This window comes from Tiliqua scincoides, chromosome 1, assembly GCF_035046505.1.
Source record: "Tiliqua scincoides isolate rTilSci1 chromosome 1, rTilSci1.hap2, whole genome shotgun sequence".
NCBI classification, from domain to species: domain Eukaryota; kingdom Metazoa; phylum Chordata; class Lepidosauria; order Squamata; family Scincidae; genus Tiliqua; species Tiliqua scincoides.
This window is the reverse complement of record NC_089821.1, coordinates 33535820-33552284: the sequence shown is the minus strand read 5'-3', so window position 1 is coordinate 33552284 and position 16465 is coordinate 33535820.

Sequence of the window (16465 nt, the reverse complement as noted above, 5' to 3'; positions counted from 1 at the left end):
GCAAATGTAGTCTTCCCTCTACTGAGATCTTGCCTGGATGCCTTTAAGAGGGGATTGGACAAATTTCTGGAGGAAAAGTTCATTACAGGCTGCAAGTCATAGTAGGTTAGTCATAGTGCAGGCTCTTGGTTTTAGAGGCAGGCTGCCTCTGATTGCCAGATGCAGGGGAAGGCACACAGGGATGCAGATTGTGTCTGTTGTCTTGTGTGCTCCCTGAGGCATCTGGTGGGCCACTAGATGGGCCTTTGGCCTGAACCAGTGTGGCTCTTCTTATGTTCTTATGATATGGAAGACTGCACTGAGGTTCTGTTTGAAAGAGGAAAACCTGTGGAGAAAGCCGTGATATTGTCAGTATGCCTCCCTGCAACCTCCAAACCAGATTTGTACTGGTTTTTAAAATGCCTGTGGTTTATTTAAACAAGATGAAAGATAAATATATACGTCAATCAAACATGTGATACTTAAAAAAAATTGTGAATAGACAGACAGCCCCCCAATCCACAAAGAGAAAGGCAAGGTTTATGGTTGAACCAGCACTCAATTTTCTGATACATCACAGAAATTGCCAAGCAGGCAATCACACGACAAGTGAAGAACTGCCTGCGACTGTTCTTAAAATATAACATCTGTCTGGTCTTTGTATTTGATGCTGAAGTGTTCAGTGTTTAGCAACAAATTGCCAGTTGCTATAGTGTCCTCTTTCATGACTGGGCCACCACAGTTTTCAAAATGAGGTGACAATCCCCTATTTGTAAGCCCCTTTGTGTGAAAACTACATATATCAAATACCATCAAATACAAATGGTCAATTTTCATGTAGCTGAAACAGTGCATACTTTCAAGCAACTGGCTACACAAAATCACTGAAACAACAGAGCTCATGTAAATTATGGTACTCAAGATATTTGCGTCTTGGATGATTTGTGTCCTGGTCAAATGCGTCCCAGCCATTGGCATCCCTGGAAATTCACGTCTGTTTTTCAATTTTTTTTTATCCCATTTATTTGCATTCTACTATAACTGGGCAACAAACCCCATGTTATAAATCCTAACATAGCCTATATAGCCTCTTATCCCAACCCTAACCCTGCCTTTGCATTTCAGAAATAAAAAAGTACATGTAACATAAATATACATATAACAGGACACAACTGTTCAGGATGCAAAAAGAACAGATGCAAATGTCCAATACCAGGATGCACCTAATCAGGCATTTCAACCACTGGCGGGTTTCACAACTCTTGTTTCACAGTATGCTGAATATGACAATTTTTTCCTTTCCAAGCCACATTGTTTCCACGCAGAAGTAGTAGGAAGTGGTGTTTTTGTTTTTTTCTTAAATGGGCCAAATAACTGGCTGGAGTCAAGTCCCAGTCCACACCCCTCTGCCACAGTTCAACCTTGTTTCATGGGCCAACAACTTTAAAAATGTTCAGCCCACATTACGCGTTTCACGTAATATGCAGTTGCTGCAACTTATGGCGCCATAATGGTGGAATGGGTTCAGTGAAAATAATGTGTGCATAAACGATAAAAAGAAGTCCAAGATCACTGGCAACTTCTCAAACAGCACCCTCCAGTAAATGCGCCTTGGCAGCAATCCAAAACACACTGATATCTCCCATTACAATGGCACAACTTTATTATTATTATTATTATTATTATTATTATTATTATTATTATTATTATTCCCCTGGGGGCTGGGGATAAGAATAGGCCCTCAGTTTGGCTGTACTTGTCGTAAGAGGCGACTAAACAGCCACCGGGTAGATGGGACTCGTCAGCCTGGGAAGGCAGCTCATCTGAGAGAAGGAAAACTCTGATCCCAAACCTCCACTGCCTTGTGGCTACATCCAGTTATGGAAAAGGCTTCAGGAGTCAACCTCGAGGCAAAATCTGGAGCCGGAGTCCCTGAGGCAGTTCATGGCTGAACACAGTCACGTTCTGGCAACTCCTGCGACGCCGCTGGAACCAACCGTATTGGCCTCTGCCTTTCCATTGGACCATTTCAGCGACGTGGAGAGGGGGGATTTGCTGCATGGGTAACAGCCTATCCTCCATACCTACTTTACCCAGGCTTCGCGCACTGGAGAGGACACTCTGTTCCAGAACCACCATTCAGAGCGTGACACCATAGTCTTCCAAGACTGAAGGATGCCAACATCTCTCTCTCATTATTATTATTATTATTATTATTATTATTATTATTATTATTATTATTATTATTATTATACTTTATTTTTACCCCGTCTTTCTCCCTGAAGGAACTCAAGGCAGCTTACAAACAAGGTTAAAACAAGTTATAATTTAAAAGCAGATAAAAAACATAATATATCATAAAAACAGTAGTCAGATAAAAACTAATCAGGTAAGAGCATAGGGCAGCAAATTAGAAAAGGATCAGGCCTGTGAGCAGATGTTAAAAAATGTTAAGAGATGTTAAAAAGGTGTTAAAAAGGCCAGGAACTCAGAAGGCTTGTCTAAACAGAAGGGTCTTCAGGCCTCACCGGACAGTTACAAGAGAGGGAGCCGTTCTTAAGTCAAGGGGAAGGGAATTCCACAGCGTTGGTGCTACTACTAAGAAGGCCCTATTTCTTGCCGCTGCCCCACGTACCTCCCTAGGCTGTGGCACTTGTAAAAAGGCCTTCTCTGATGACCTACAAGGACGAGCCGGATTGTACGGGATTGTACTTAAAAAATAAGTCTTCACACATCTACTCTGACATAACATGAGAAAAACATTGGAAAGCCATGATTGGCCACGCATATTGTCTACATGGTTGGGAGTATATGCATTGGCCTAGTCTTTTCAAATATAAAGAAAAAGCCTAGTCTAAAACATGGCTAATAGCTGGCTATTAACCAGTAATTATCTAACAAATTGGCTAGCCAGTAGCTGTAACAGTATGTTCTCCATAAGCCTCAATCGGGAAGCCCAATCCTATGGGGGCCACCGCATCACAGTACAGCAGCCCTGAAATGGCCACCACTGTATTCCATGGGGCCAAGGAGGCAGCCAGAGGTCTCCTCAGGGTAAGGGAATCAATGTTCCCTTACCCAGTGTTCCATTGGTCTACCTGGGTCTAAATAGCTGGCACAGGACCAAGGAGACCCATGTAGGGCTCCAAGGCCTGGCAGGGGGAATAGGAATAGACAGCAACTTCTGCTGCCATCCCCATGAACCACCACCCCCAGGCCGCCCTCCCCCATCCAGTTTTACCCCCTCCCTGCCTTCCCTCCAACCTTCTCCCACCTTGGAATGCCTCCCTGTAGCTTGGTGGAGCCAACAGGCACTGCTGGGTCCCACTGGCACAGTGCTTTACAGCATGTTTGCAACAGCCATTACAATGGCACACACAGGAGACCGGAGCAGTCCAGCAATAGGATATGGCTGTAAATCTAGTTTCACATTATTTACTAGAGCTCATTATCTACACACCTTAATCTATCCTAATTTTTTAAGCAGAAGAAAATGCTACATCAGACACAGATTTATGTACAAGTAAGTAGAAAGTACTAGGGATATTAATATTTAGATTCTCTCTCTGTTTCTCTCTCTCTCTCTCTCTTTCCAAGTATGCTACTGGTTTTTCATCAGTTTTATAAAGGGGGAAATTATCTTTGGCCAAATTATAAGAAAATAGGCAGCTCACACATGTGCAGTTTTACATAATACACTTTGGATAACAATGCAGGAATAAAATATAACTCCTTGATCAGCAGAAAGTAAACAGAGAGCCTTTAGGGGGGGAAAAACAAAACACTTCTTTGGAAGCACAGAATTCCTCATTTCCATGGTAAAGGCATGTGAAAGCCAAAGCATACATAGGCTCCTTTGAAACCATTTAAAGGGCAAGGTGTTACTAAGACAACAAAAGAACAGGGAGAGGACCCCAAGACAGCAAAAGGAAACATGAGTAACGTGAGTGATAGACAAATGGCATATTGCATATGCAATATGCAGACAAATGGCATATTGTTCCAAAATTATGTTGTGTTATATAATATTTCCGGGTCAGAGATGTCTTCAATAAATATTTATACAACTGCTAGACAAAATGAAATCTTTCCACCATATGAAAAACTTGTAAAGTCTTAATACTGCCTTTGAGTATTTGAAACAGGTTAACTTTTTTATTAGAGAATGTTTCAATTTTACAAGCAGAAAAACAACTGGGTAGAGAATACAAGATCTACTACAAGAGGTGACAGTTCCTTGTTCAAACCCAATTCTAAGGATAGATTCTTAGGCTGCAATCCAGAGGAGGACTTGAGACTTGCACTGGCCCAGGAGGGTTGGAAATGTTACATAAAGCATGTTTGCGTCTCCTCAGGAGTAAGCCATGCTGGTGCACAGAGGTGCGCCAGAACACAGAGGCTGAATCTAGCCTCTGTGGAGGCTTGTGCACGGAGCCTTGCACCAGCCCGGCTGGGCCGACGCAAGGCTCTGGGGTGAGCGGGGAGGCAGGGAGGAGGCATTCCTGGGCGGGGGAGGGCAGGCAGTGGGGGCCAAGTAGGTGAGGAGCGGGAGACGGGAGGAGAGGCTGGGATCTGGCAGTTATACCGGTTCTCAACCCCTGTTCCTGGGGAGATTAGAGTGTTTTCAAGCAGCTCCGTTCTCCTTAGACCTGTGCCACCTCAGGAGGTGGTGCAAGTCCAAGCAGACCCATTGGGGCAAGGCTGGGACCCGGCTTATTGGGACCCGGCTGAGCTGTAAAGTTTCCCCTTACCTCTGACTGAGCCACTTTGGGCCCCTATCTCATGCTGGATACAGCGCAAACCTCTTGGCTTGCCTGTTCCAGCGCAGGGTAGGATAGTGCCCTTAATTGTATAAATTAGAACTGCTCTGTTGACATTAGTAGACTGATGCTGATTGATCAAGGGTGAAGATTTGACCATCCAGGTTTAATAAGTGGCTATAAAAGTGTCCTCTTGCTTTTTGTCCTGTTTCCATTTTTTCAGAAGTGACTGGCAATGTTCATGAGGATATCAAGAATTATGCCAGTTTCAGGCCATGTAAACTCAACTGTAAGAAAGTAGATCAAGGAAACATAAAAGTTTATAATAAGCTAAATCCTCTGAGTTTATCTTTTCAGATATTTGGTGAAAACCTTTAGCACTAGAGCAGCGTTTCTCAAACTGTGGGTCAGGACCTGATTTCTCGTGGGTCTCGCAGAGCCTCCACTGAAAACACAAGTGATAGAAACATCAGATAACTAACTGTCTCAAGCCCTGAGGCTATTCAAAAATCAGATAGCTGCTAACTGCTCTGCAAGGAGTTGAGCTCTTGCAGTTTGCAAGCTTGTGTAAATTAGGGCACAATTCTAACCAGGTCTACTCAGAAGCAAGTCCTATTTTGTTCAATGGGGCCTACTTTCAGGAAAGTGTGGTTAGGATTGCAGCCTTAGGGACATAAATGTTTGATGTCTTTTTTCTGATGTGTTTTTTTTTTCCCAAGTTCCTCAGTGACAGGTGGTAGGGACAGGTGAGTGCTGGGTCACATAATTAAACCCCCGAGAGGCTATTTATTAGGGCTGCCTCATTACAAGAAATGGATTGTGTTTTTGTAAATAAATAACAAAGGGTACAATCCTACCAACTTTCCAGCACTGACAAAAGGGCAATGCATCTCTGAGGTAAGGGAACAATCAATCCCTTACCTTGAGGAGGCCCCTGTGACTGCCACCCAACTGCACGATGCAGCAGGTGCCTCACTGGCACAGCTGTGTCAGTGCTGGAAAGTTGGTTAGGATTTGGGCCAAATTCCTTCTAGGTTACCTTTTTAAAAGTCTCATAAAGCTAGGTGGGTCCTGATAAAGTGTCATTTTAAAAAGTGGGTCCCAGTCTTAAAAGTTTGAGAACCACTGCAATAGAGTAAACATTTAGCAGATGTCTAGGAGATGTTGTTTCTTATGGTTCACCAAGAAATTGAAAAATAACATTTTTGCAATCAAATCTTATTTGCACAGACAAGGAGAGCTCCAAATGTAGAGAAGTAGAACCAGGATCAGCAAGCCATACAGCAATAATTTGCCATCTGGTCAAGTCCCACAATCTAACAGCTGCCAATGATTGCTATGGACTGGAAAGCTAACAACCCCAAATGCCTCTTCATAGAGGTTCCTTCCAGTTTCATTAAAAATTCCCTATGTTGTGAGTCTGAACTACATTTATTCTCAAGAATCTTTGTCAAAACTGACAGATTATGAATCTTGTTTAAATACTGAGTATTTCTATGGTATCTTTTGGGGTTTCAGTTCATAAATGCTGGCCAAGTTTGCTTATTAAATTCAGGGTTGTACAAAAGCTGCACAAATGTCATCCGGGTTACTGTAGATGCTTCCACTGATCACATACTGGAAAGAATAGTAATTGACTCATCTTTCTTCAGCAAGAGACCAGGTAGATTAAGGTACCGTAAATTAAAACAAGAATGTAGGTCAATATTTATTGTTTTTATTAAACCATAATTTATATTTAAAAAGTAATTAAGGTCAATATTCCACGTGCAGTAGGAAGCATTTGAAAAGCACCAAAGCTACAAGTTGATTTCGGATGAATGAATTAATTGCAGCGTTCTAGGTTAGATTTCCCTAAATATGGCTTCAGTAAATTGTGATATTAAAAAACACATTCAAGTCACTGCTGTACTTGTTCTAATCAGTCTGTTGTATAACTGAGGGCACGATCTTAGCCAGCCTCCACACTGGCACAGCGCAGCACACTGCACCCATGCTAGCTGTCACAAAAGTGCCATCAAGCATTTTGCAATGGTATATTAGTTACCAGCATAGGCAGGAAGGCACACTCTGGCCTGTGTGCACCAGCAGAAGGAGCAGTGTGCACCAGACAAAGTAAGTTCCCGACAGGCAGTGCAAGGGTGGAGGGAAGGAGAGGAGGGGACTTAATTGGGCAGGGAAGGCGACAATGGGGGTGGAGTAGGCAAATTGGGCCCGGGAGGCTGGGCAAGATCAGAGGCACCAGCATGCGCTGTATCCTATTCCCTCCCTGAGCCTCATCTGCTGTCCATGCAGACTTGCACCAGCTACAGAGCTCATGCAGGTCCGAGTAGACCCATTGTGCAGGCTAGGACTCCTGGAGCAAGGGAACAAATACCTCCATAGTTAGGCTGTGATTGTGTTTCTGCCTACTAAATTTCCTGTGGCAAGGCGTGCCAACACCATTGCATTGGCACGGGAGAATTTGCACTGTTCAGGCAATGATTGTGTTTTTCTGCTCAAAATATAACATAACATTCCATTTCTTTTTAGTTGCTCCATAGTTTAGGGCAGGTCTGCAATGAACAACAATTGTAAATGTGTCAGTAGTAAGATTTATAGAAGTTTACAGATAATTGCAGCAAAGGTGTAAATATGCAGAGCTGAAATCAAAATTAAACTTTTACACAGTGAGCAAGACAGTAAGGTAAAGAACTACTGTACTATATAGCTTATACTGGCTACAGGAGGCATTGGAACTGAAGGTACACTATCTTGCGAATGTCTCCATGCCTAACTATGACATAAAAGTGTTTGCACATTCATGAGAATCCAGTTCATTAATTTTATTCAGATAATTCTGGACTTGGCTCACTCAGTGAGAGTGGGTGAAACATGGCAGAGCATTTTCATAGTCAATTAACCAGTCAAACATAAATTTGAAAAACTTTTAGTTACAAAGTTCAGTCATATGAAGACCTAAAGATGTTAAGGAAGTTAAAGATCTTAAAGGATCTTAGGATCTTAAAGGAAGATGTCTTTAAAAGTCAGTAAATCTGAACAATTTTCACAGAAGAAGCTAGCTATCAACAACCACTTTCAGTTACCAGATTAGCCTCTATATTCTCGTATAAAGCTGTACTTCTTTCATAACAAGCAAATGCCTCTGTAATCAACACTTGGCCAAATATTAACTCAAGTTCTTCACATTTCTGTAATCACTAGTTACATTTTACATGAGAGTTTGGGACTAGGCTGTAGTACAGAGATGTGCGTGTGTATTTCTTTTTATTTGATGAATACTTTGTATTCTTCTAAAAAAGGAAAAACCAGAAAATCTTCTCTACAAAACTTTGCATTATGCAACTCTCACGAAAACTATTTGGGCGAGACAAAAGACACAATTTCCACAAAACTGCCATATTTATTCTCACTGACAACTTATAGTGTGAGGAAAATTTGTAGAATAATACAAAGAAGAAAAAGATTAAGTAAAAAAATGGGGAACAGGGGAATTGAAAGTTGCAGAAAGGTAGGTAACTGAATAGCCATGAAGACAGTAAATTACAGCCTAATCCTATGGGCCATTTAAACTACTGGAACAAGCATTCTGGTGGCAAAGAGAGATTTACACCTATCACAAACACAACAGTCCAGCTAGTGTGGTCTGGCCACTACCGTAAGACACAAGCACACAGATCCTTCCGATTGCAGACAGTGAATAACCACCACTGCTAGTAAGATCATGCAGGGATCAAGAAGAAGGTGGGAAGAGAGTTGAATGGGGCAGGGGCGGGGAGGAAAATGGATCAGGTCTGGAAAGGGGGTAGGTCTGGAGGTAGCAGCAGCTGCCATATTAATTCCCTCCCCAGGCCTGATCCGCCTTCACCAGTCAACATGGATATATGCCAATTACACTGCTCATGCTGGTCTAAGTTGACTCATGGCAGGAGCAGAGACTTACCTCAAGGAAAGGGGAAAAATGATCCTTTCCCCTGGGGAAGCCTCAAAATGCCAAGAGTTCCTTACAGGCCACAGAAGGCACCACATTGTTGCCACTGCATTGCCACACAGCGAGTTAGGTAGAATTGGGCTGCCCATCAAGTCCCCAGGACTTAATATTTACTATCAACATTCCTTCTTTGAAGTGACCAAGAGTTTTTAAAAAAATTTTCCCACTTGATTGAGATTGGGGATATCAACTCTCTCATTGAAGTGAGCTTTCTGAGTCAAGCATTATGATAGTTCCCCCCCCCCCAATATCCCCATGCATTAGATTTTAATTAAAAGTTATCTGTTGGGATCAAACTTCAAGAGCAGAGTTGGGCATCACCATCTTGCATGATGGACACATGACAAAGTTATCAGACCTCACCACTGTTCATGACTGCTTCAAAGGGGAAGAGGGATTCTTTCTTCAGCAGCTGCACACAGCTGGATTAGGACAATCAGAAGCAGGAGCACTGTGCCTGCCTGCCCACACACGCTAGTCTCCGTTAGGAGGGGGGAAGGGAAAGAGGAGAAGATGACCAGGAAAGAATGAAAGCAATCCTTTAATCTGGGTTTTCCATGCAGTCACAGACCTCAATATTTTTACCATGGGCACTTGTGTCCATGAACAGAGACACTGTCTATCCCTGTTCAAGAGGGTATTGTTTCAATAGTTGGCCTGCCTCCAATATGATTTTCCATAAAGGCAGACCTGAAACTGCCCATGGAAACTGCCCATGCCATCTGTTTTCATTTGGGCTAGGCCTACAAATAGCCCATGCCAAATGCCGAACTTCTAAAATTTGAAGTAAACCTATCTACTCAATGCCAGTGCTCAGAAATTAAATGTACAGAAGTTACTTATTAATGGTTTTGCTTTTATTTCTGTATCCAAGAATTATATGCTTGACTAAATATTTATAAAATAGTTATTTGAAACTATATCAATGGTCTTCAACCTTTTTCATGCCACAACCGCCATACATAAATAAATGAGACTAGGGACCCCACTGTAGATCCAGCTCCCCTCCTAGGACTCTGTTCGCTCATTCCCATCCTGTTGTCGCCTACTCCTTACTCCTGTAAAACCCACCCAGCACAGTTTGCTGTAACAAAATATTCTTATTAAACAGAACAGAAGAAGTTACCGTGAAGCCTGGCACTACTGAATTCTATTTTAACACAATTGCTAAGAAGTTGAGCAGGACTGGGACACAATCACTTGGTACCTGAAGGGGTGCACCAGATGCCTCCACCTTTACCTGGCGGTGCTCTAGTCCAGTGGTCTTCAATTTTTTTCACAAGTTACCACAACCAAGGTTTCACAAACCCAGTGGGGTCCCAACCAAGAACAATGAACTACGAGTATATTATACAACTGTTTCAGACTAGATTTCCAAACTCCTCTTCTATGTAAGAGGAAGTCCTGTGTATCTGGTCCAGGTCAGATTAAGGCTAAAAATGTCAGGAGTACAGTTGCTTCAAGCAATGTAGCTTTGACAGTCTTCAGAGAAATAGAGGACATGAACATTTGAAAAAATGTTAGTGCACATTTCCCTTCTATGGTGTTCACAACAGTGGTTCTAAATAACCTAGCTATCGGCCTGAATATCCATTTCAGTTCATGATGCATTTTAACAGCTACCTTAGTAGCCTTCCTAGCCCTGGTTAAAAATTAAACATGACACAAGTAAATAATGTCACTGGCTGAGATCCAAGGAGCTTCTATAGGATTCTGGACATGCCCAGTGAGAATTTTAACTTGGTTGTTTTGAAGGAGGGCAGGAGGTCTGGTCTAGAGGGTAGAGCCTCCGTCTGCCTGAAGATAACATCCACAAGGTCGCCAGTTCGAGGCCACTGGCACCGTGCGACCTTGAAGCAGCTGACAAGCTGAAGCCGAGCTATTCCATCTGCTCTGAGCGTGGGAGGATGGAGGCCAGAATGTGAAGCCAGATCGGAATAAAACACCTTGAATGTAGTCGTTCTTGAAAGAAAGAACCTTCCTTGAAATTGTAAAAATCCCTATTTAATAGGGATTTAATAAAGCCTGCCTATGTAAACTGCCTTGAATAAAGTCTTGAATAAAGACCAAGAAAGGCGGTATATAAATACCTCTTATTATTATTATTATTATTGAAGAACATATGGCCATGCATAGCACAAACTGCATTTTAAACTTTGCTTGGCTTCAAAAGTTGTTTGGCATGGGAGGTATACTATTTTAAAAATTGACATTCAAACTCTCCAGAACTAGTAACACAGTTTTCTAAATATAATTTAAACATGAAAACATGTTTTAATTATATATTACTATATTATTATTATTCATATTAATTTTTATATATTAACAATGTAGTAGAATTGCCAGAGGCTATAGTTTCCTAGAGCATGAAATTAAAGGGCTTCTGAAAAGTAATTGCAGCTTTTCATTGTTAAAAAGCCACTTCTAATATCTTTTGTCAGAATAGATAGTTTGTAAAAGCACTTTATAATGGCTTTCCATTGTGTGGTCTCACAAACACATAAATGAGCTTAAAAGAAAAGTCTTCACAAATGCTAGTTAACAAAACCTATGGGTGTGACAAAGTCTGAGCATTTCAAAGGAAAGACCAAAGTTATGACCTTCTATAACCTTAAAAAATGTTGGAAATTTGTCCACTCAAATGCATGTTCACTCACTGTACTCAGTGCAGAGCAACATGTCTAAGTCATTTTTATTAACATTTCATGATTTATCTTAATATTTATATGGTGTTAACCCAATCATGCCATTATTAACATTAGCATACACCTAAAAATGTAACACATTAATGAGGCAAATAGGAGCCTCCAAATCCATGAGAATACACGGGAGCCTCCATATCCACGGATCCAGTATCCGTAGATTGACAGCCCAATCCTATCCACACTTTCTTGGGAGTAAGCCCCATTTACTCTGATGGGACTTACTTCTGAGTAGACATGCATAGGTTTGGGTTGTCAATTATCCACATATTGGGTCCACGGGGCACCTGCACATCCCCTCTGGAGGCAATTGGAGCAGAGCTTCCCTCACCTCTGGAGAGTACTCCGAGCCCAGCAAAAGATGCAGATATCTGTCCTTGGCCTCTGCCAGGCTTAGACTGATCCCTAGAGCTAAAAAAAAAAGTCACTTCTGGTTTCTCTGTGAAACTGGAATTGACATTTTTAAACCATTTCTGCCCAACATTGCATATATGCAACACTGGGCCAGGCAAAAATGGATTAATAAGGCATTGGGAGACCCAGGAAACCCCCAGAGGAACAAAGGAACAAATGTTCCCTTACCCCATGTTGAGCCCTGGCAGCCGCAGTGGGTCTCCTCGGAGCTGTGCCAGTTCTTGAGCCCATGGAGGGGAGGCCAAATAGGCCCATGCAGGGCTTTGTGGCTCGGGAAGGGGCAAAGGATTCGGCAGCAGACTGACACCATCTCTGGCTTTCCCAGGCCAAATCCTCTCTCCAACTCATCCATTTCACAGCAATTCCAATTTCTCTCTCAATGGTCCCGGCTCCTAAAGGTTGGGAACCAGTGATCAAGCCCCACAATGTCTAATGCAACTGCAAGCAGCTCTCCACTTTCTCAGGCCAATATTCTTCTCAGGCTCCATTTTTCTCAGGTTCTTTTTAACTGGAGATGGCAGGGATGAAAGCATGATCTGTACCACTAAACTAAACCATCTCAACAAAAGGGTAGTACTTGTAAGTCTCTGCGGGAAAGCCAGCATCACAGCAGGGGCTTGTCTGGGAATTGGAGTACCTAAAGTGAGAATCATGCAACCAGTTCAACAAGCTTCCACATAGCACATATAGGAAAACCTACCCAATTTCCCTTGCCCATAAAGCTATATGCCCAGTTTCTTGTAGATTCACAGAAATATTTTTCTATATTGTAAACTTCTCTTTAATTCTACAGAAAGGTGAGATGCCTTTCTTTAAAAGATACACATTAGCTATTCAATCAGGAACTCAGAATTGCAAAAACAAGGGCTTGCTTCAGAAGAAAGACAAAATCCATATTACCACCACAGTTATGTCTAGGCAATGTTTTTCCAAGTAGGTTTGCACCACATGACATTCATCATAAATATAAACTGGGATTTCTGCATGTTATCAATACACCTTCCTAACTCATGGACATACAACTGTGAGCCTAGTAAGTTCCATGTTGCAGCTAAGAATGTTCTGAAGTCGCCAGCTGATTGGTTCACCATGCCCTAGACTAGACTCCTAAGCCAAGAGCTTTATTTGAGCCTGGAAGCAGCTCCAGAATCAGGTTTTCCTATCAGGTCTGAATATCAGAACACTGTATATGAAATATTAATAAAGGGAAAAGTCTTTTGAGCATGTTCAGAGTGCTGTTCTCTCAACAACACCTTAAATCAGTGGTTCTCAAACTTTTAGCACTAGGACACACTTTTTAGAATGACAATCTGTCGGGACCCACCAGAAGTGACGTCATTAGCCTGATGTCATGGCAGGAAGTGACATCATCCATTTAGACTTCAAACCTAAGCCACGATCAGCCAAATGTCCCATTACATAACACGCTCGTGCCGGTACTTTGTATAGCTCAGAATTAGGGCATAATTTTCAGGCAAGCTTCAGCTCCAGCTTCTCTCTTTTTATAAATTGAGTGCCAGCTAAGATTTACTCATTTTACCATGGGGAGACCAGTAATTTGATCTCATGCTAAGCCATCAGAACACATTTGGGTTTAATGCCAATGAACTCCACCCATATCTAGGCACATGAAAAAGGTTGTGTCTTTTCAGTCAAAAAGTCATTCCCACAAAATGACTTGAAATGAAAAAGCATGTCATTTTTGGATAAATCCTACTGACTAGAAACTGACCAGAATCAAAATAAGCAGTGAAGGTTTCACTGCACCATCTTAATGTTTGGCAGAAAAAAGAGAAAACTGGCACAAAACAAAGAGAAAAAGCAAAATCCTGAATAAAGGAAAAGTATTTTGTAAGGCATGTGCCTGTTTTTAAAGAGGGGAAAATAATCCTTTAGCAACTTTTAACACTGGTGGTCTAGATGTGTGATCACAGATATCAAAAACCAGGAGAGTCAGAGAGAAACACTTCTCTTACCCCACACCAACCAAATGTTTTTTTAATGGCAGGGGAAAACACAAATGATCACACTACAGCAGCCATTTTCAGCCACTGTGCCATGGTGTGCCGTGAGTGGTCCATAGGTGTGCCACAGGAATTTGGGGGAAGATCATTTATTAGTAGGGCCAATGGGGGATGTCAACCCCACTGGCAGCATCGCGTGCTTTGTCAATTGTCAAAAACTTGATGGTATACCTTGACAATTTTAGTGCCTTGTCAGTGTGCCGTGAGATGAAAAAGATTGAAAATTGCTGCACTGTAGGTTTGTTAGGGAACTTTTCTGAACACAATCATAAGCATTAGTTACTGCCGATCTATGAAAGGTTGGTGGGCAGACAAGTGTACTATTATGTCTGGCACTTTCGCAACGACCCCACAAAACAAGACAAAAGAAGAAGAAACCGAAATCAATTGGTGAAATTGAAGCCAGGAACACGAGAGGGAAAGATCATGTTAGTGGAGCTTGCGTAATGCATTTGTCCCTGCTTTGAAATCCATTTCTCCTGTCAAGTGAAGAAATGCACCTCTATTCCACCTGCCATCCACCAGTTTCCCTTTTCCAAAAAAAAGCCCATCGGACATGTAGAAACCTTACCTGCAGCATATCTCTAACAGGTAAATCCTCATAATATCAGTTCCTAGCAGAGCTGGCACCAGGGAAAGGAAAGATATGCATGAAAAGCAAACTTTTCAGGAAGTGCTGTGAATTCTAGCAGCAAACACAGAACAATGAACCTGAATCCGCCAGCCTAGAGGCTCCTCTCTCCCCTGCCCATTACACTGCTCACGAAGTGATATAGTGGACTAGGAAAAGGACTGAGGGAAATGTGCAGTTCTTTTCAAAGGAATCATTCATAGATAATGGAGAATTATCTGCTTTTAGAGAAGAAGCAGAAAAGTGGAGAAAGGAAACAACAGCAATGGAAGAAAGAAAAGATGAAAAATATGTGAAAACAAAAATGTACCAAGTGTATAAACCAAATAGGTGCCAATAGAACTGAAATATATTTAAAGTGAACCTGAGCAGCTTGCTTGTTTTAAGTATGCTGTAAACAAGATGTGAGCAGGCAGGCACGACCCACCTGCGCAAAATCCACATACCCAGCAGTTTTTAAACCCAGGTCCTCAGTCACTGCACATGCACTATGAGCGCACTCTTCTCAAGGAATCTTGCCCACCTCCAACACAGAGAAATCGGGCTGAGTATACATGTGGCATAATCAAGTGAGAATGCAGTGGTTGGACAAACTGTACCACTTCAAACTACAGATGGAGAGGTGTCAATTCTGACTGCTCCCTCAGTTAGAAAAACAAACACAAAACACCCTGCAAGCAGAAAATTAGAGCATCAAAGACATAGGTTCTAGTGCAATTAGACTGCTCTGGTGGAGTTTCGATCTACCAGATCCAAAGCATCCCCATCAGGCTCACCACCCGACACTGAGACTTTTACCTCCCATTGCAGGGCTACTCTCTTTAGCCGGGGGAAGGGGACAAAAGTCCCCTTCTCCCAAGGGGCCACCCACGGCTGCCTTGGGTGCGCAGGACATGGCAGCAGTCATTTTCTTTGCCGCCGCAGCCACACATCCGGGACAGCTCAGGATTGAGCTCTTAGTTCTAACTTATTAGCACAGGGACCTGAAATTAGATTACTGTATATTCAACAATTCACATAACTGCTTCCTTATAAAAACAAATATATGCTCACAAACAGGAGCAAAGAAAGAGACAAGCTTCTTGTCTTTTTACTCCTCATTCTACCCCTCAGTGGCGGCAGCAGAATAAGCAGAATAAACACTTTACTTGCTCTTCAGTAGCTCATAAACACATTTTTATGCAGAGTCCAGCTGATACATGTTGGGGAATCTCGAGGCAAAAATACAATCACACTGTAGCCTAGATAGCATTTTGGAACTTACTTTTGGGCCAAATTTTCAAAGGCCAAATTCTAGAAAGAAGGACAATAGTCATAAATCAAGTCATGGGAACCCAATGGCCAAGATTCCTTTCAAAAATGACAGGCACCAAGCCTGAAACCTTCCTGAAAGCCACACTCTTCTGCTCTGAAAGCTCTTAACTTCAATTTCAGATATGCAATGGTCTCTGTGTTGGATGAAAATCATTTTGTACACACCCAGACACACTTACTTCCTTACCATGGCTTTTTGTTTCAGAAATTAGCTCTGGCATTAGAGTCTATAAAATTTAATCTCAGATTCCTTCTTTTATCATTATTCTTTACTGGGAAGATCTCTTGCATCTCTGATCCTTATGATCCTACTTCCATCAGACTGATATGATCCATAAGATGGAATCTGGGATCTGGCAAAATGGAGAATAAAAAACATAAGACGGGAACAAGTAGAAATCAAAAGGCGGCTTGAGGTTCCCCATGCCTATAATGTTTCATCATATAAATATCTGTCCAGTATTTTATTACACATTAACCAGGGCATGACATTTTTTGTTTACTTCTTTGTAGGGAAAACCTGTTGCAATACCAGGATACACTGAGCGGAATGTTTTTCTCTCTCATAACCTAACAAGGTCAAACTGGATAAAGATATCCTGAATATAAGAAAAGCAAAAGTTGAAATGGGTAAGGTTTACAGGAAAACT